This window comes from Danio rerio, chromosome 2 (assembly GCF_049306965.1).
Source record: "Danio rerio strain Tuebingen ecotype United States chromosome 2, GRCz12tu, whole genome shotgun sequence".
NCBI classification, from domain to species: domain Eukaryota; kingdom Metazoa; phylum Chordata; class Actinopteri; order Cypriniformes; family Danionidae; genus Danio; species Danio rerio.
Genome location: NC_133177.1, coordinates 51,294,818 through 51,316,802, shown reverse-complemented (window position 1 = coordinate 51,316,802; position 21,985 = coordinate 51,294,818). Strand labels below are relative to the sequence as shown.

Sequence of the window (21,985 nt, the reverse complement as noted above, 5' to 3'; positions counted from 1 at the left end):
CATTTTCAAAGTGTTAGTAACAAAAATACAAAACATGGCAAATTGCTCAAACACTCCAGAAACACACTTTCAAATTTATTACAAAATTAATGTGCTGGTTAGTGAACTATATTACATTTTAAATATTTTGTTACAGCACAGAAGGAAAAACTGACAAAAACATATTCTAACAGAACTGCAATTATTTCATCTGTAAATGTCTTTGGGTTTTCTACTGAGCCAGAAGGAATGAATAATTAGTTGATTGACCATCTGTATATTGCATATGTTTATAGAACTGTGAATGAGCTAATATTGAATGCTTAAAGTGTACACTTAATAGCAAATTTGGAAGTAAAGCCAAGAAAACCGTGCATTGATTGGTCGTAAAATGTTTCTAATTTTCACAGCAGACACGGGTACAGAAAAAACAAAACAAAAAACTCTAAACTTACCCTGATATTTTTGAAATCGAGCGCTTTCTGATCCTGCATGAACAGCCAGGTTCCTACCACTGTCAGGATCCAGAAATGCTGTAAAGACATCATTAAAACTTTCCATATTGATTAGATATAAACACATGGGTTTGTGTAGATCGTGTGCATGTTTAAATCATATACTATATATATTCAAAATGCAGCAATTTGGAAAAATGCTGTTCCAAAACTTCTAAAATCTAATCTGAATTTGTAATTTCTCTGTAAATGACAGAGAATGTAATAGTAGTGCAGGAAGGTGTTAAAATGCTATTAATAAATCTCAAGTTAAGAAAAACAGCAAGTTTAATAGCTAATCGTCTATATATTAACCACAATGACTATATACAGTTGAAGTCAAAATCATTAGCCCTCCTGTAAAATTTTAATTATTTTAAATATTTCCCACACGCTGTCTAAAAAAGCTAGATTTTTTTCCAATACATTTTTTAAAATAATAAGTTTTAATAACCAGGGTTGCAGAATATCTCTCAATCAAAAGGTAAGAACAAATTCTTTTGTTAGGATTGTACTGATGTAGAACATTTTTTACGCAGTATAGAAACACAACAAAGACAACAGACAATGTTTCTTTTTTTAAATATTTTTCAAATAATGTTTAGCAGGGCAAGGACAATTTCACAGTATCATGTCTGATAATATTTTTTCTTCTAGAGAAAGTCTTACTGGTTTTATTTAAGCTAGAAAAAAAGCAGTTTTTAATTTTTTAAACACCATTTTAAGGTCAAAATATTAGCCCCTTTAAGCTATATTGTTTTTCAATAGTCTACAGAACAAACCATTGTTATACAATAACTTGCCTAATAACCATATCCTGTTTAGTTATCCTAAATAACCCAGTTAAGTCTTTAAATGTCACTTTAAGCTGTATAGAAGTCTCTCAAAATATTTAGTCAAATATTATTCACTGTCATCATGGCAAAGATAAAAAAAATAAATCAGTTATTAGAGATGAGTTATTAAAACTATTAGAAATGTGTTGAAAAAATCTTCTCTCCGTTAAACAGAAATTGGGGAAAAACAAAAAGGGGGGCTAATAATTCTGATTGCAACTGTAAATTTAAAAATTATTTGATTTTCATTTTTTATTTAGAATAATCTTATTATTTAATTTATATATACACACACACACACACACACACACACATACACACGCACACTCATATATATATACATAAATATATAAACATAAAACGTTTACATATTCTATCATTTGTCAGAATTTTGCCACTTTGGTCTTATTAAATCTTGTTTTGGAGTCCAGACACTAGTCCAGACATTGTATGCTGTGCTGGAGTTTTCTTGGGTTGAGCACTCATATTTCTTGTCATTGTTGGAGCGCCGTCTTGGCTGCAATCGGGCTGTGCTCGGGATGCACACTCTTGTCCTGGTGTTCATGTTTGTTTTGTCTGCAGCATGCACCCACCAACCGTGACAACCCATTGTTTGAGGTGATGATGCAAGATCATTATATAATTTTTACAATAAACACACATTAGCATAAAATAAAAAATTATCAAATGTTAGTAAGTTATGTTGTTCAATACAGGTACAGTAATGATATAAATATCATTTAAAATAAATATTTAAAATAATCAAATATATTTATCTGCTAAGATTTGATCCTGAACTTCTGGACACACAGCAGGCAAACCATTTATGTATAAACTAAACAGACTTGGGTGACGCGGGGGCACAGTAGGTAGTGCTGTTGCCTCACAGCAAGAAGGTTGCTGGTTCGAGTCTCAGCTGGGTCAGTTGGCATTTCTGTGTAGAGTTTGCATGTTCTCCCTGCGTTTGCGTGGGTTCAAAGACATGCGCTATAAGTGAATCGGGTAAGCTAGAAATATTGTCCACAGTGTATGTGTGTGAATGAGAGTGTATGGGTGTTTCCCAGTGATGGGTTGCAGCTGGAAGGGCATCCGCTGTGTAAAACATATGCTGGATCCATGATAACGCATTAACAGAAAAACTGAACCTTGATAATTTAGAAAAACTCAACTCAACTCCACCCCTATCTAGACTGGATATAATTTGTTCAATCAAGTAACAGTTTGCAGTCTCCGTAGAATGATGTGCTCCAAATCCAAACTGCATAGAGTGTAATGGAAATTTACCTAAATTTAAATTCTACCAGGTGATTACAAACAACTTTTTTAGTTACTTTAGAGGCAATTAGTAAAATACTGATATATGATAATGATATATATATAATTAATAGGATTAGCAGGATTACCAGTCTTAAATATGTGTATTATCACTGCTGACTTAATATTGTCTAACATAACAATGTCTTATTGATAAACTACCAAGGCAAAGGTGTGCTGAGAACATTTGCATACTTTAAAAAAATGCTCAGTCGTATTCAAAAGCATCTTTAGTCAATGGATCAATGGTTTAGTACAGAAGACTCAGATATTTCAGAAATATTACAAACAGTAAAATCATAATTTGTTAATATATTGTATTTACTTCTCACACTAAATCATTGTGCTAAATCTTGCACTGAATCTTTAAAAAAATATTATTTATATCATATCATTAGCAATTTGATACTTATGTTGAATTAAACTACCCTGAGATTCTAACTTAATAGCTTTATTTATTTATTTTGCACTTTATTAATATTCTCCCATGCTTCCCTACTATTCCCTTTTGCGTTATTTATAATATCAATTTAAAAACTTGTTTTTGCTTGTCTTTCTTTAAAACTTTATTACGCAGTTGCTGAAATGTTTTTTTTTATCATGAGATAACCCTGATTTAATTGATTTCTTTAGGGGATGATCCCTCTGTCTCATTAATTTCCATAATTGTTTATTTAACCAAGCTAAATTTTGCTTTTCACTTTTACAGAAATAGACATTATCAATCACAAAAGTATATGTGAGTGAAGTGGAGCTGTGGATTTCAGAGTGGAAGTCTGAGCATCGTGAGTTTCTCTTGCTTCAAAAGTCTTTTTTTGCAGAAATGCTGTTTATGATAGATTTTACGATAAATCGATGAAAAGATGAATGCATAGTTGTCCATTCTTTTTTGTATGCTATGCACTATTTTCGCTGTCAAATTTCCTATTTGATATATTACATTTTCTCTGACCAGCTAATACCTCCAGTTAGAAAATAGTTAAAAGTTTTTAGTACATTACAATTCAAAGGATGGAATAATTCCTAGTGTAAAGGTAGGCTACATCAAATGCTTATAACAATAAGTTAGGCTCTATTGTGCAACAAGCAAATTATTATACACATTATATAAACTATACACATTATTCACAATGCAGAAAAGGAAATAAAATATAATTTGTTAAGAGCATGACTCGGCGTACTCACACTATACGATCCAAACCGTGCTCAGGCCCATTTCCTGGATCGTTTAAGAAGTGTGAATGCGCTGAATCGGGCTCAGGCACGGTTCACTTGGCCGGCCCTGGCCCGGTTGGAAGAGGTGGGCCTGAGCGCTGTTCATTTGGGCTTTGGCGCAGTACAATTGTAGTGCGAGCGCAAAACGTGCCAAAGCCCGAAACTGAAAGCGAGACGTGACTTTTAAGGGGTTGTTTCATATGGATTTATTAATAATTCTTACTGTTCAATGAACGCAAACTGCCGTAGTTTATTAAATACGCAAACCCCTCACTGCATGACAGCTGCGCACCTTCAGCAGACCTCCTCATTCCTGTAGCACGAGAGCTTTATGATTGTTTATGAGCACCAAAAGTGGCGGATCTCTTCGGTGAAATATCTGACTGCGTGTCACTGCATCCCCAAGGACTGTTTGGTGAAATATTTGACTGGATGTCACTGCATATCAAACGACTGAAACGATATAAATAGAGAAATCTCCACTGTGCTGAGCGAGAGTGCTCACTGACCAGCGCAGCATCAATGACATAAGCGTACCCAAGCCCAATTATAATATGAGTGCGGGCCGTCAGGGGAGACGGGAGGGGGGACAATCGTGCTTTGGCCCAGTTCGAGGCAACTGTACATAGTGTGAGTACGGCCTCAAACATGCCATAAGCATGCTTATTCAAGTCTTCTTCTTTTATTTATTTTTTTCTATGTTTATCCATTCCAAATCTCTGATATATGTTTTAGCAATGCAGTTCTATTGTAAATTGGGAGATGAAGACACTAAGTTGTGTCACTACTCTGCTTTATTAATTTATTCAGTCTTTTTGTTAATGACTGCCCTAGTAACAACTCACTATCAGTTATGAAATGCACTGTAACAGTCTATATTTAATTATAAATAATTAATTAAATGAAAAAAATACATAAAGAAAAATATAAATACTAAAATTAACTATTTTTATTGTATTTTCTTGTGTATTTTGCAATTATTTGCACATTTTTTCCACTTGAATTTATTTCTACATTTATCTATTTCTACATTCATTTATGATTATATTTACTTAGTGATTGCCCATAGCGTAATGATTAGGGCATGTTTTACCTCAGGTATAGCAGTTGAGCCAAAAGTAAGTCGGCAAAGGTAAGATTTGAAGTCAAACATGAACACATGTGTAACATAACACATTGCCACTATCAATGTTGGTGGTAATGCATTATAACACAAGTTACACTATACTTTTCTAATAATTCATTTTTAAAGTAACTCAAATATTATTACTTTACAATTTTTTAAAAGTAGTGCATTACTTTATTCGTTACTACTCTTTATTGCATAATGCGGGTTACTTGTAATTTGTTACCACCAACACTGACAGTGTCAGTGTCACTTGTGACATTTGTGACATGGGTGCTGTAGTGACTGATACCTAAAGATGGCAGGACAGAGCCTATTGATAAAGACGGAAGGCCAGAGCCTTACGCCTGTTTCACACCGCAAGCGTCAGCGGCGCGTAAACAGCGCGTGTGTTTTCGGCGTCCATGTTAACAGATTAGAGCTTTCATACCACACGCAGCAGCAGCCCGTCAGAGTGAGGCGTGAGCGTCGCCGAAGCAGCAGTGCAGAGATAGTTTTGGCGCTGGGTCTATTTTTGACGCGCTGCTCACGCTCAATTAAAGTGACAGTACATTGATAATGACCAAAACACATTGAATGACAGTAAAAAGTAGCAATAAATTACCCAATAAATGGGTTAATAATGTCAAATGGTTTATATATAGTCAATCAAATGAACTTAAACGATTAAAAATGGCACAAACATTTATTTAGGCCCGAACTACAAAACCAAGTGTAAAACAATTTTAATATCAGTTTTGCTTAAGTTGCACGTTTGTGTTTCAGGCGAGGGGAAATAGAATATTTACGGGATTTGTAGTCCATAGCGAAGTGTATTGTGGGTAGTGTAGTTCGACACGCATGCTGTGTTCTGTGCAGCTAAGCAGAGGAAGAAAGCTTTAATCGGCTTTGTTTTATGTTCACTCGAGTTATTCCTACTGGGGGCTGTTTGCACTGTGAATCTGACAATACGAAAATAAGTAAAAGAATGACATGCATTAATTACTTTTGTTCGTCTCATCCTCTGCACGAGCATAAATTAACGAGCTCTTATTCTGCCGCTGGACATCACTGAAGCGGAGAAGGTAACACTAGTTCCCCTTCGGGGGGAACTTCAGCACTATAAGTGGATTTGATGTTCTAAATCCACGTATGGGAGATTCGGTTCAGAAGCTACTCGTCTGAAAGAGTATTGAATAGGCCAATGAAAGCAATGAATTGGCAGCGTAAGCCTGCGCAGGTGTGCTGCATCGCCAATTAACTGAGCATATAAGCACACCTGGCGCCAGCAGACGCTATCCTTTTCGCTTCAGAGACTTTTCTGATCGAGTTCATGAGGGTTCCTCTTGCTGATCTACAGCCACTTCGAGCGAACGAGTGTCTCCCGGTCCAGAGCGAGTTCACGCAGAGGCAGACGGTCGAGCTGGGTTTCTCCCTTGCCTGGCGTCTCTTTGGGTCCGGTCCTCCAAGAGCGGTGCGTATTGCTGCAAAGCATCCTAAAAGAGCAACACAGTCGTGCAGCACGCACGTCCTTTTCAGGATGGCGCTCCGACTGTGCGTTTCTGGTTGCGGGGGTTTTCTGGCTCCGGATGATGGGCACGATCACTGCATTACATGTTTGGGGGTCCAGCATGTTAATGTGGTGCTCGGGGGCGGTTCATGTCGTCACTACGATGCCATGACCGTCGCGCAGTTGAGATCAAGGCTAGCTTACGTAAGAGAGCGAGACACCCCAGTCGCCTCCTGCTCTGCAGCGGGCGCTCGGGCAGATCTGAGGGCTCCAGCGAGAGACAATCCGTCGCCTAAGGGCTCGCTGACCTCTCGCTCCTCCAAGCGCTCCATCCAAGCTTCGGGTACTGGGAGTGATCCGTCTAATCAGATGGTAGCTCTCACGCTCACTGACACCGGTCGTAAAGTCGTAAATTCGACTTCTTATCAATTAGAAATGATCGGAAATCAGACCGGAGGTTTTGAATATCAGAAAATAGACTTTATTCTCCATAATAAAGCCGAGAAAGAGCAGACCTCATAGCATTCTCCTCCTGCTCCTTCTGAAGTATCTGTGTTTGTTACAATCTTTAAACAGGATTATTTGACACACCCCTAAGTCTCTTTTTAACTCTTGACCATTTTTGAATAGGTTTTTAGTCTAAGGGGTCCTGCTATTCTTGGCTCTCAGCCCACTAGCTCATGTCAACAGAGATGTTACAGGTCTGTGTCAGCAAAGTATATATGCAACTTATGCAAAGGAACGAAGTGTTTACATACATTGTTATGATAGGATAATAACTTGATAATATGTTACTCATTCTAACTTCTGACACATATAGCTTCATAGAAGTATTTAACATATATGATCAGTGCTTTACATATTCAGTTATTCTACACAATCAGTCACTCAGCCTTCTCCTAGTGTTGCTCCTGTGCAGGCATACTCATCTTACACAGTATTTTTAACACAGGCTGGCATGTTTGCTGCAAACACTACATACATTTTGTGAAGAGAAAATTAACTGCTTTACACTTAGAAAATACTTCATACAGAGAGAATAAAATCTTCTTCAAGATCAGATGTTCTCCGCGGCATCGGAGGGTGGGCTTTCATTGTCCGACGATGATCTATACCCGCTCGCCCCCTCTGGGCAAGCGAGCGCCGTCAAAACGGATCCTGAAGCGGACATGTTGGCCGTGCTTTCTCGGGCTACTTCGGCCATCGGGTTGGAGATGGTTTATCCCCCAGCCCCGCGGCCAGACCGACTAGATGGGTGTTACGTAGAGGACCAAAAGGCGAAGCCTTTGAAGCCTCTCATCCCCGTCTCGTCACGCAGTCCTGGAGGGCACCTTTCTCTGCCCGCACTGCATCCGCCTCCGCCCTCACCACCCTGAACGGTGGAGCTGCCAGGGGGTATGAGGCGATCCCGCAGGTGGAGCGCGCCATTGCGGTCAATCTTTGTCCGCGTGGCGCCCCCACTTTGCGCGGTCTGCCCCATCTCCCGTCCAAAGCCTGTAGGTTATCTGCCTACCTCGGAGCTAGAGCTTACAAGGCTGCGGGCCAGGCAGCTTCCGCCTTGCACGCGATGGCCACCTACCAGCGCTACCAAGCGCAGGAGCTGGCCCAGCTGCATGAGGGTGGGTCTAACCCAGGCTTGTTACACGAGCTGCGCACTGCGACCGACTATGCTCTCCGGACCACTAAGTCCGCCGCGTGCGCACTGGGGAAGACGATGTCCACACTTGTGGTCCAGGAACGCCACCTCTGGCTAAACCTGGCATATATGCGCGATGTTGACAAAGTTTGCTTTCTTGACTCGCCCATATCCCAGGCTGGCCTGTTTGGCGACACCGTCGGTGAATTCACCCAGGAGTTCAAGGCGGTGAAGGAGCAGTCGGATGCGATGGGCAATGTCATCTATCGGCGGGGCCGTAAGCCCGCTCCGTCCCCTGCCGTGCTATCCACCTCTGCTGCTCCTCGCCGGGGGCGCCAGGGCGCCGCTAAGTTCGGTAAACGGACCACGAAGCGTCCCTGAGACAGGCCATCCGGAGAAGAGGAGACTTGCTCTTTCCCCGCTGGAGGGCGAGGCCCATATTCCAATGGTACTTTTCAGTGCCACCAAAGTTTCGAACAAAGAGCATTTTTCCCCTTCCCCGGATGTGACAGCTCAAGCCCTGCCAGTCTGGGACGCGCTGCCTCTCAGCTCGCGGGGTCTGCATGCTCCACCAGCGGCTCACGGGCGCCGGGGGGACGGTCTCCCTTCTCCCAGCCCCCTCTCCGGAGTCAGGGTGCGGAGCCAGAGCGAATCGCTCTCCTCCAGCTCTTCTGTGGGACCCTTGCGCTCCCCGGATCAGCACACCCGCTCCGCGCTGCCCCTCCGCGGGTACGTCAACGATTGCTGCGATGACGTCATTAGCGAGGGCTCTGCCTGCCTGGTTAGCGCGGGCCAGTCCCTCGCAGTGGCTCATACGCACGATCAGACTCGGCTACGAACTGCAGTTTTCGAAACGGCATCCCAAGTTCACGGGCTTGTATTTCACCAGGGTCAATCCCCTGTCAGCCCCTGTCTTGCGAGAGGAGATTGCTGCCCTCCTGACGAAGGGTGCAATCGAGCCGGTACCTCCAGCCGAGATGGAGAGCGGGTTTTACAGCCCGTACTTCATCATACCCAAAAAGAGCGGTGGGTCACGGCCAATCCTAGATCTGCGCGTTTTGAATCGCTGCCTTCACAAGCTGTCGTTCAGAATGCTTACGCAGAAGCGCATCCTCCGATGCGTCCGCCCTCAGGATTGGTTTGCAGCCATAGACCTGAAGGACGCGTATTTTCATGTCTCCATTCTTCCACGCCACCGTCAGTTTCTGCGGTTTGCGTTCGAAGGTCGAGCGTGGCAGTACAAGGTCCTCCCCTTCAGGCTCTCTCTGTCTCCGCGGGTCTACACCGAACTCGCGGAGGGTGCCCTAGCGCCCCTGCGGCTCACGGGCATCCGCGTACTCAATTATCTCGACGATTGGCTGATTTTAGCCCACTCTCGGGAGCAATTGACTGCGCACAGAGACGAGGTGCTTCGGCATCTCCGCCTATTGGGGTTGCAGGTCAACTGGAAAAAGAGCAAATTCGCCCCGGTGCAGAGGATCTCTTTTCTCGGAATGGAGCTGGACTCGGTCACCATGGTCGCGCGCCTCTCCGGAGAGTGCGCTCGGCTGCTGTTGAACTGTCTGAGGGAGCTCGACAGCAAAATAGTGGTCCCACTGAGATATTTTCAGAGGCTCCTGGGGCATATGGCTTCCGCTGCGGCTGTCACGCCGCTCGGATTGCTCCATATGAGACCACTTCAGCACTGGCACTTCAAGATCGAGTTCCAAGACGCGTATGGCATGCGGGCACACACCGAGTCTCTGTTACTGCGCTGTGTCACCGCACCCTCAGCCCCTGGAACGATCCCTCGTTCCTGCAGGCCGGTGTGCCTCTGGGACAGTCATCCAGTCATGTTGTTGTCTCAACAGATGCTTCCAGCACAGGCTGGGGAGCCGTGTGTCGCGGGCATGCAACTGCGGGCCTGTGGGTAGGTGCCCAGCTGCATTGGCATATCAATCGCCTAGAGCTGTTGGCAGTGTTCCTTGCTCTCTGCCGTTTTTCTCCAGTGCTGAAGCAGCAACACGTGCTGGTCAGGACGGACAGTACGGCAGCGGCAGCGTATATCAACCGCATGGGGGGTATGCGCTCTCGCCGCATGTCTCAGCTCGCCCGCCGTCTGCTCCTCTGGAGTCACCCGCGGCTGAAGTCGCTGCGCGCCATTCACATCCCAGGTATGCTCAACCATGCAGCCGATGTGCTCTCACGGCAGCAGATTCACTCTGGAGATTGGAGACTCCACCCCGAGTCTGTCCAGCTGATATGGGCGCGATTTGGGGAGGCCCAGATCGATCTGTTTGCTTCCCCCGAGAACGCTCATTGCCAGTTGTTTTATTCCCTGACCGAAGGTTCTCTCGGCACGGATGCACTGGCCCACAGCTGGCCTCGGGGCATACGCAAGTATGCGTTTCCCCCAGTGAGCCTGATCGCGCAGTTACTGTGCAGGGTCAGGGAGGACAAGGAACAGGTTCTGTTAGTTGCGCCCCTCTGGCTCAACCGGACCTGGATATCAGAGCTCTCCCTCCTCGCGACGGCCCTCCCATGGCAGATCCCTTTGAGAGAGGACCTACTTTCTCAGGGACAAGGCACCGTCTGGCACCCTCGCCCCGATCTCTGGAACCTCCACGTGTGGTCCATAGACGCGAGGAAGACTTAGGTAACCTGCCGTCCGCGGTGGTCGATACCATCACTCAGGCTAGAGCCCCCTCCACGAGGCGCGCCTACGCCCTGAAGTGGAGTCTATTCACTGAATGGTGTGTCTCTCGCAGAGAAGACCCCCAATCTTGCCAGATCAGTGTTGTGCTCTCTTTCCTTCAAGAGACGCTGGATAGCAGGCTGTCGCCCTCCACTCTCAAGGTTTACGTTGCCGCCATCTCCGCTCACCATGATGCGGTGACTGGCGGCACCGTGGGAAAGCAAAACCTCATCATCCGGTTTCTCAGAGGCGCTAGGCGAATTAATCCAACTCGCCCCCCTCTCACGCCCTCTTGGGATCTCGCCCTCGTTCTCACGAGCCTGCGATTTGTTCCCTTCGAGCCACTCGATTCAGTATCCTTGAGATTTCTGTCCCTGAAGACAGCTCTGCTGGTCGCGTTGGCCTCCATTAAGAGGGTCAGGGACCTGGAGACATTTTCGGTCAGTGACTCGTACCTGGAATTCAGGCCTGATTTTTCTCAGGTTATCCTGAGACCCCGCCTGGGTTATGTGCCCAAAGTTCCTACCACTCCCTTTAGAGATCAGGTAGTAACCCTGCAAGCGCTGCCCCCGGAGGAGGCAGACCCAGCCCTTTCCTTACTGTGTCCAGTTCGCGCCCTGCGCATTTATGTGGACCGTACTCAGTACTTTAGATCTTCTGAGCAGCTCTTTGTCTGTTATGGTGGACGGCAGCAGGGAAGTGCCGTGTCTAAACAACGTTTATCCCACTGGATTGTGGAGGCCATTTCATGTGCTTATTTAAGCAGAGGTCAGCCGCGCCCCCCGGGAGTGCGTGCGCACTCCACTCGGAGCGTTGCATCCTCTTGGGCGTGTGCGCGCGGCGCTTCTTTAACAGACATTTGTAGAGCTGCAGGCTGGGCGACACCCAACACATTTGCAAGGTTTTACAATCTGCGAGTGGAGCCGGTTTCTCAAGGGTGTTAGGGACCTTTGGTGATTGAGGAAACAACTCGGTGGGTGTTGTAGCACGCTTGCGGTGCCTTTTTTCCCTAACACGGAGAGATGTGCACCCTCCTGTCTGTCAGTAAAGTTCCCCATTCGGTGAGCCCTGCAGATTCCTCCGAGGCCCCCAGCACTGACTCAGCGGAGGAGTCACTCGCTGGCCCACTACGTTAGGTCTGCCCGCTGGTCAGCTCTCGTTTTTGGGTACAGGTGCCTGCTATGGCCGATCCCCGCAGATCCTCCGCCACGGTCAAGTTCCCCCCCCTGGGTGGACTCATGCTCTCCCTATCCGCTAACCACCTTCTTATGCGCACTCCCCCTTTCAGGGTTAGTCCATATGTAATTCCATTTGTCTCCCTATTGAATGCGGATGGTCTCCGCAGCGTCCTCCCTACTGGGATGGCACGCTTTCCAACGTACTGTTGTATATTCCTAGAATTATCTAGACGCTAGCGACTCCCAAAAAAATATACCTATTCCGTAAAGCTTCTTTTGAAGTGGGGATAAGTTAGGGCCAAGGGCACGTTGGAGGACCGCGCCTCCCATGATTTGGGTTCATCACGCTTGCCTGACTGCCCTCTCATGGTAGTTGTTGGTAAGGTGCAGTCATTATGGCGCTTTCAATGGGCTCTCATACGTGGATTTAGAACATCAAATCCCCTTATAGTGCTAAAGTTCCCCCCAAAGGGGAACGTTCGAGGTTACTAAAGTAACCCTTCGTTCCCCGAGGAGGGGAACGGAAGCACTATACTCCGTCGCCATAATGACTGTCCCTTAGCTGTTAAAAGTCTCTTCAGCTTAAAAAGGATAGCGTCTGCTGGCGCCAGGTGTGCTTATATGCTCAGTTAATTGGCGATGCAGCACACCTGCGCAGGCTTAAGCTGCCAATTCATTGCTTTCGTTGGCCCGTTCAATACTCTCAGACGAGTAGCTTCTGAACCGAATCTCCCATACGTGGATTTAGAACATCAAATCCACTTATAGTGCTTCCGTTCCCCTCCTCGGGGAACGAAGGGTTACTTTAGTAACCTCGAACATTTGATCTGTATAAATATCATTATAATTATATTGTATAAATATTATTATATATAGGCTTACAGCAACCTGACAATCAAAAAACAAATGACATGATATCACAGGCGATTGTCTTCTGACTGTAGATTTTTTTAAATAGCTTGTGAAGCATACAGTACTATTTGATCTATAAAATTTGTAAAATAAACATTTGCAGGTTAAAGAAACAGCATAGGAGGGGCCTTGGTGCAGATGAAAAGTTTAAAGAGTGTATTTGTATATAGGGTGACATGGGTAACTAGATAGAATAGACAGAGATAGGTTGATCTCTGCAGCAGCTGCCGAAGAGCTGCGTGCTGCAGACGCAGCTGGTGTGAAAGGCAAACGCCTGCGTGCTGCTTCTGCTCGACATACGTGCTGCTCACACTCTGCTCACGCGCTGCTGACGCTTGCTGTGTGAAACAGGCATTACATTTCTGCAATGGAAGTATTCACATCATTTTAAACACATTGAAGAAAAGGAAAAATGAACAGTGATTTTACTTCACTATTAAGACAAATAGTACAAAAGTAGCAAACATATTTGATTAAATTTTTTATAAATCTGTATATTTAGAATGTATAACTCTGAGGTCAGGAAGTTCTCAGAAGATAATACTATCCTACATTATTATTTAAAAAAATAGAGGTAAAAAAGGTGTAGTTATACAGTGTGTTGTTAATTACAGAGCTCCTTTATAAAAAAAAAGAAAAAAGGTCTACCCCTACTGCAACACTTCAGATATAAACAGGAGAAATGCCATTACAACTTAGGAGAGTTCAATTGTTGATTAATTATTGGGTCAATATACAGAAACATAACTCTGATAATCCAGTAAAAGAAGTGTTAAAACCTTTTTGGGTAAAAGTCAAGTAAGAAATAAAAAGTTTTGTGTGGACAGTACAAAAAGTGGTGAAAGAAATGGAAATAAATAAGATGTTCATTAGTACCATGGTTAGTAATTCCCAAATTGTTACTACCACAACCCATTGTAGAAACATCACTTGTAAAGAAAAGAGATAAGAATCAAGAGTTTTAATATTCAAGTGCGGTTTATTTATAAACTTGCACACTAAGCAAGCAAACAACCAACCAAACTACCAATTGTCATACCAACCAACCATCATCCAACCTCAACATGAACAACAACAGCAATAACACCAGCAACAACCATCCAGACTTTAACCCACAGGATCACCCAGCTCTGTCTGAGACACCCGCAGCAACTCACCTACATGCAACCCTGCGAGGCTCCCTACACGAGCCCGAGGCCTCAACTAAAGGCATACCTCCCCAAAGAGAAAATTGATCGCGTACAAAACGCGAACTCCTCTCCATCCTTGGAAACTTAAATTTTGCCATGAACACCATCCCTCAAGGTCACCCATTTATTACTCACCTCCTTCAGCTCTCCACAACAGTACACAATTTAGAAGACAATATTCTTCTTTACAATCCTAGTTGCAAAGAACTCAACTTATGGATATCCTTCCTTAAGCAATGGAATGGCAGTTCCTTTTTCTATAGTAACTTAATTTTATCCTCAATAGATATCAGTTTATTTACTGACGCCGGCCCCTCCATTGGCTTCAGATGATTTACCAAGGGCAATGGTTTGCTTCCTCATGCCCCCTCCCAAATGCTCAAAATTCCCCAAAACCAACACTCATCATCTCTTTTTGAATTATACCCTATAGTCACTGCAGCCATTCTGTGGGGGGACAATTGGTCTGCCTCCAGCATCCTCGTACACTGTGATAATGAAGCTACCGTGCAATGCATCAATAAAGGGCGTTCCCACTCCCCATTGCTTATGCCCTTATTAAGACGCCTCATCTGGACATCAGCCAAAAAACAATTCATAATGACTGCTAAACAAAACCAGGCTGTAAAAATATAATTGCTGACTCTATCGTTTCTTGTTCAAGTGATTTTAACTATTGGCTCCAGAAGGAGATTCTCATCCAACACCTGTCCCTCCTTATTCAGAAATTATATTGCCATAAATTACCCCCTGTATAACCTCCGCCAAATTTCTATATCGCTCATCTTACAAGCAGTAGGTCCCAGATCCCCTCCAGTCATATCTCACAACATGAAATGCATTTAAACACTTCCACACACTATACAAAGCACCTTTCCCTGATTTTTTCCCTCCTCACCACCACCTCATTCATATCTCACCTACACGTTTCCAAAAACATACAAGCCAGCTCTATTAGAAGCCACCTAAGTGGGATCCAATTTTTAAAAAACTAATTTACAGATCCCCTTTAGATGCCATATCCAATTCCCAAACCACACTTCTCATTAAAAGCATCCAGAAAACCCACCCCTCCCCCCCGATTTAAGACTACCCATTATACCTAACATTCTCTCCAAATGCATACACACCCTAAGCCAGGGGTCTCAAACTCAATTTACCTGGGGGCCGCAGGAGGCAAAGTCTGGGTGAGGCTGGGCCGCATAAGGGATTTCACAAAAAAAAAAGTCCTCAAATGTCATTATTAACAGTTTTAATTATTTCTTCTGAACATGAAGTGTCCTGAACATTAACAGAACATTGAGTGAAGATTATGAACAGTTCTTCTGAACATGGCATCTTTTGCCTACTTCTTGCTGCCAGAGACTTGACAGCGCTTCTTCTCACAAATCTGAACCACATTTGGCTTTAGAGCGGAAGCAGTTGAGACCCTCAGTATGGCTTGAAGATGATCATCAAGTCTAGACCTGTACTTTGACTTATTGAAGTTCAAGGTGGAGAATAACTTCTCACACAAATATGTGCTCCCAAAAAGGCCAAGTCCTAGGGAAAAAAGTGGGGGAACTCACTCAAAACTTCCATTCCCTCACCTAAAAAAAAGGCGTATATATGTATAAATAAAACACCCCCACCCCACTCCAGTCACATCAGTCTGTACCAGTCTGTATCTACCTATAATATATATAAGACAGGGCTCGAAATTAACTTTTTTACTTGGTAGCACCGGTGCTCCCAACTTCAAATATTTAGGAGCACCAAAATAAATTTAAGAGCACCAGAAAAAATTTAGGAGCACCCACCAAAAATGATTGAGCACCGCTACAAATTGTTTTTTAAGGGATTTATTGTATTTTAAAACAACATCAATAGGACTGACAAAAACCAGAAACAACTATCGAACTAATGCTGTGAAGACATTGATATTTGTGTGCAATAATTCCAAAATGAATGTCTAATAATTATAGAATATTAATGATGATGAAAATGACAATAATAGTAAAAATGAATTCCATTTCTCATTATGATACTGCCTTGAATGTGCATGAATGTAGGTTATCTGCTATAAAAAGTCTGTTACTCTATGAAAAATAATTGTATAGTTTGCATCAAACAAAAATGAAGCATTGCAGTAAGAAATATTTATTTTGTACTGCTGTTTTTATATGCATGTCAATTTAATAAATAATATTTCTGCTACAAAACAAACAAAAGATTATAATAAATCATTCAATTCAATGATGAAAGCTGAAAAGCAGTCATCAGTAAATAAATAAAAAAATAATATACACCTCAAACAAGAATAGACAAAAGAAAGTAAGTAAAGTCTCACTTCTATCACTTTTAAAAGTTTTGGTTTCAGTTTGTGTCAATTTAAAGGTTCAGTCTGAGATGATCTTTATTTTTCTGTGTTTGTGGAAAAGCTGGCGAGTCAGCCGACCCAATTTATGAGCAGGCAGCGCAAGATTCTTGCGATGACCACCGTCGGAATACCGCTGTTTGTTATGAGACGCAGTTTCAGTGTAAACTTAGTAAAGACGAGCTTCTTTGGCGATGATATGTACAGTATTAGATTTGACTTTTAGCGGACATTTGCGCTGAACACGCAGTGAATGCAACGCATCGAGATTCGGGCGCCTTCTCCATGAAGCGCGTACTCGATTGATCTCAGCTGGCGGATCATTATTCACCATGTGACGTTTCATGATCGCTCTCATCTGCACCTCAATTTTAGGTGGGGTTTGCAAACCTGTGTGCTTTAAGTTTTTACTCTTCAGCCGTTTGCATTTCCCGTGGTCATAAAAGCTCCTTCCCTGTCATCTGACAGCGGAATACCTTGAGTGATTGACAGCTAATATGAGCCAATATAGCGACAGGGAAGAGCGATTCAGCACGTTTTTACAAAAAATCAAAACAGGTCGCACTACAACCATTATTAGCAGTCGCCCTAATGCGCCCAAATATATTATGAGGTCGCATAGATTAATTTTCGGGCGCATATCCGACCAAAATGGTCGCAATTTCGAGCCCTGTAATGCCTAGTTCACACTAGAGGATTTTAAGCCTGATTTGAGCCCGATTTGGAAGTTAACGAGCTCGCCGACAGATCGGGCTGTGATCGGGAAGAAATCTGCGGGTGCACGCCGCTCGCCGCTCTTTATGTGTGAACTACTGAGCAACGCATCAACGAGGCTCGCTGACGCGTCGCCGACACCTCGCAGACGGAAATCCAACATTCAGCATGCTAAATATTCCAGAGCAGTCGGCCGACTCAACCCCACGTGTGGTCAGATGTAGTGACGAGCTACAGCCAATGAGAGAGCATATCAGCATGAGCCGCGTGCCTGTGTGTTCAGGAGCTCAGCAGAAACATCTGTGAAAGGTCAGAATGGGCATCGGTGCACTCGCTTCATTTTGCGTTAGCACAGACATGAGAGGAGGATATATTAACAGTGGAACTAGAATTCTGTAACTATTAGAATTACCATACTGCTCATTCTGATCGTTTTCATACAAAACGCCATATTGTCACAACATATTTACATTCAAAGCTATTATTGAGATATTAAAATTAAGCTTTGAATGTCTGGCATCATATTTAATGACACATTACCCTAAAAATATAATATTTTTTTGGTAATACAGCCTATAAATATGTAGTTAAGATACTAAAACACTTAAAGGCTTGGCTTTCATTTTCACTTTCAAACAGGAGCTTTTTAACAGCACAGAATATGCTGTTTTGAAAGATATCTAAAGTAAATTGATGTTTTTGCCATCAGAAAGTTTTGTTTATGTTAGCAGGAAGTTGCCAGGCAAGAAAATACACACATATTTAAAGTCACAGTGAAAAGTATCAGACATGCATGCTGTCATTTTGACCAATATGGTAATTTAAGGCAGAAATGCTCAGTTCTGTACTGTTTTGTAATAAAAAAAAATAACAATGTCAGAAAGAAATACACTGATAGTTAGAAAACGGCAGGGTGTTATAAATATGTTAGTTTTATTTCAAAGAGTTATAAAATTACAAAAATTAAAAACTCTCTGTTTATCTATCCACTGGAACCTTGCAGATGATTGATTAATCTACTGATAAATCAGCTGATTTGACGATGTTTTTAAATGCTTTCTCCAAAGCTTGAAAAGCTGTCAGTGATGTAATCAGCACACAAGCAGCCAATAGTGTTCAGCTTTTTTCTGACGACTCCTCCCTCAAATTTTCATTGGCTGTGGTTTGGTAGCTTGAATGAGCTGATGGGGAATGAGTTGTTGTCAGATCATGTAGTGTGGGACCCCTCCTCTAATGGATCATTCACAGAGTGTTGCGTAGTGTGAACACCTCAGAGATCAAAAGACACAAAGTCAAGTCATGTAGTGTGAACAGCACAGCGATCTGCTGATGTTTAAAATCCTGTAGTGTGAACTAGGCTTAAGATGCAGGCTGTAGCTAAGTGGCAGGCAGGGGCGGGAACAGCTTACCTTGGTTCTTCCCGCCCGTCACAGCGTCTAACAAAGGGGCGGGGTGCGTGGTGACGTCACCGGCATCCCCGCTCCTTTGTTTACACGGCGGGCGGGGAATGCCAGTGACCGCTGTGTACGGATAGAATCAGCGGACCAGGAAGCGCTCTCTCTTCCCGCTCCGTTGATTCTGTCAGTGTACAGCGGTCGGCGCGGGCCACAAAATATTGCACTGAGGGCCGCAAATGGCCTGCGGGCCGCGAGTTTGAGACCCCTGCCCTAAGCCATCAGTCCATCCACACAGCTCACATCCTCGATGCCATGCACACCTTTTACAGCTTCCTCAGATGCTCCGAAATCACAATAACATCAAATTTTAACTACACCATCAACCCCACAATCTTCGATCTAACTTTGCAGGATAAAGAAACCATTTCTTTCTTTATCAAGCAGAGTAAAACAGAAAAATGTACAAAGGACACTCCATTTATATTTTTGACCTTCCATCTCCCACACACCCCTTCCAAACCCTCCTGGCATTTTTACATCTTAGAAAATCCCAAGATCTCCTCCCACTTTTTACTGATGATACTAATTGTCCAGTAACATGTTTTGGGTTTCATAAACATCTAAAAAAAGTACTATGCATATCTGGTTTCCCCACCAAATCCATGCAGAGTTTGCATGTTCTCCCCGTGCTTGCATGGCGTTTCCCGGTTTCCTCCCACCGTCCAAAGACATACACCATAAGTAAATTGTCTTCTCCAAAGTAGCATCTTAAGACAAGCTCTTAGCCAGCTATAGCTCAGCATGTTCACAAGCTGGGGAGTTATTGTGTCTTACCTGAGCTCAAACTCCCCTCTCACCCTTCAGCCCTTCAGCTCAGTGCTCTCTCCCAGAACAGTATGCCAAACGTGCTTATTATCAATCATCAACTAAGTGTGAACTCCTTAAATGGTGCAAAAACATATGAAAGTGAAATAGAAGAAGGCAAACACTATACCACATTCAGATTATGGGTTTAGAAGTTAAGTTCTGTTGGGTTCCAGCTCATATTGGAATAACAAGAAATGAGTTGGCAGATGAATGTGCTGAAGAAGGTCAAATATAGACATGGAAGTCAAATATAGTAAGAGTGAGATGAAGGTTTTAATCAAGCAACTTTTCAAGCAAATAGGTGGCAAAAACTATGGAGAAAGAAATAAATAGAAGACGATTGTTTAATATACAAAAAATGTGGATAAAGGAAAAAAAACAAGCTGAAATAGGAAGGAAGAAAGCATAATAGCTGCACTTAGATTTGGACATACAGGACTTAACAGTTAACTTCAGACAGAAAAATGTGATCATTGTGGGCAAGAAGAAACTATGGAGCATGTCATGAAATATCCAAGGTACAATAGGGAAAGGAAAGTATTTATCTTTAATTTGAAAATAGTTAAAATTCATTTTAGTTTGATAAAAGTGCTATAAAACAAACCAGATGAGGATTATATAGAATTTTTAATGCTATATTTGGAAATGACTAAATCAGATAAAAGATATGTAGAAATTTTTTCTCTCTCTCTGTTTGTATGTGATCATGGCCTACACTCCTAACCAGTAAATGGCAGTAATGTACATAAAAGTTGTGTGCCAACTTCTAATAAAACTCAGCAGAAAAAGAAGCTGCATAAATCTTTTTTTATTTGATAAATAACTTGCACCTTCCCATTTCATTGGTTGGGTCTAGCCAATGAACCAACTTTGCTGCTCTTTTACTGGTATATACATTTCTGTAAAGCTAATTCACAAAAATCTTTTAATAAAATTGTTAAAACTAAATAATAATTATAAAATAATCATACAAATTATTATTTTGCACCCATGTTGGATGTTGACATGGTTCATTGGTCAGGCATCAGTCAATCAAACAGCTTTACCCCTGCCCTGCCCCCTCGCTAGTTCAAGTTAAATTCTACTCAAGTGTGCCACACGCCTGCTTTTGAGTGAAACTCTCGGCCGTTAGATCGCCCCCTGGGGGCTGGCTGCAGTAAAAGTCATAAAGCCCGCCTCCTCCGTGTTAATAAATGAGACTTGAGCCCAAATGAAAAAATTAAATACACTTGCAATAAAATGTCCCGAAAGATGGTTCAGGTCAATTAAGGAACTGGTTATCATTGCTGATATAGGTGCAGATCTTCATTTGTGTAAAGAGTATGTTTTTAACAGTATTGTAATGCTGGGCGTGTCATCGTGATTGACAGTTCTGACTAACAGTTTCTAAACGTCTCATAGAAGTCGGAACTTCGGGATGAGACTGAAATGTTATTATTCGATTTCTGTGGTATTTTACCATGATAAAATAAGTTGTTCAGCAGTAAACAATGCTTTCTGACATACAGGATCTGGTGGAACACAGTTTATTCTGTAAGATCAGAGCTTTATTAGTTTGCTGATACATGCCTAACCTAGCCAAAGAGGGGAAAACACAGGTGATCGCTGTCTAGCAGTGATTCTCTTTATGGATCTGAAATAATAATTAGGAAGACAAAACTGATGTAAGGCGATCTCCTCATTGACACCATGGCTAAAGTATTACTGTTAGACAGGTAATGTTCTGTTTTATCTTAGTCAGGTTAAGCTTATGTAAGACTGTGTTGTGTTATGAATGGCTTATTTGCACAGACGTGTTGTTCAGCCACTGAAATCTCCCAGTGAGAGATTGATGTGATTATTTTCAATTTTATAAGGGACCTTTGACAGCATTGATAATGGAGATTTTATTTATTTTAACAACAAAACATCAGTAAATAGCGCTATTCTGCCTAACCTGCTTTATTGAGCTGAAGTTGCTTTTATATTCACATTGGGTCATTTTTGAACAACAACAGGCTTCCTATACTGTTTACCCGGGTACTCTAAATATTCGCTCTGAAATAGCACGTAAGTATGACTTAGTAATAAAAATAATTCCTGCACGCTGCGGCCAAACACTAAATAACTGGCAAATGACATGAACTAGTGGGTTGTCTGCTGTTGTGATGCTGTTGTGCGTTCACAATTTCAGGAGGCGTGGCTTTGAATCACTGTCTCTCCCTGCCGTCCAAAGATAATATGCTAAGCAATTAACATTTTGGCAGATCACCTACTGCACCTTTAACTGTACCATACCTCTTTTCGGTACCCTTTCCAAAAGGTACCTAGCTCAACAAAAGGGTACCAAAAGTCGGAGCTAGACACACAGCTGAATGCTACTGGTTTACAGAGAATCGTCACTAGCGATTGTACAGAGCTTTTTTTTATTCTTTAGATTACATTTTATTTATAATTGTATTTATTGTATATTCTTTCTTAAAACTACTTTTTGTATTAATATTATATTTTAGGCACCTAGGGTCTGAGAGTAACGTAATTTTGATTCTCTATATGTCCTGTACATGTGGTTGAATTGATAATAAAGCTGACTTTGACTTGGCTTTATTTGCGTGCACTTGACATGCAG

General features: G+C 42.6%; 1 protein-coding gene and 1 long non-coding RNA gene across 8 annotated transcripts in view; one reads left to right on the top strand and one right to left on the bottom strand.

Annotated features, from left to right (window-relative positions):
- Nucleotides 1–21,985, bottom strand: part of LOC141378861 (uncharacterized) — a 70,995-nt gene that overhangs the window by 1,782 nt on the left and 47,228 nt on the right. For all 3 annotated transcript variants that reach the window (XR_012394393.1, XR_012394382.1, XR_012394388.1), the window contains exon 4: nt 435–512. This is a non-coding gene — a long non-coding RNA (uncharacterized lncRNA). The remainder of the gene's footprint in view (nt 1–434; nt 513–21,985) is intronic.
- LOC141378791 (uncharacterized) overlaps nt 1–21,985 on the top strand; it is a 64,077-nt gene that overhangs the window by 14,458 nt on the left and 27,634 nt on the right. For 3 of the 5 annotated variants that reach the window (XM_073930196.1, XM_073930184.1, XM_073930175.1), the window contains exon 3: nt 3,333–3,408. The exons of the other annotated variants lie outside the window; for them this stretch is intronic. The gene's annotated coding sequence lies outside the window, so the exon portion shown is untranslated. The remainder of the gene's footprint in view (nt 1–3,332; nt 3,409–21,985) is intronic. 5 annotated transcript variants of the gene reach the window in all.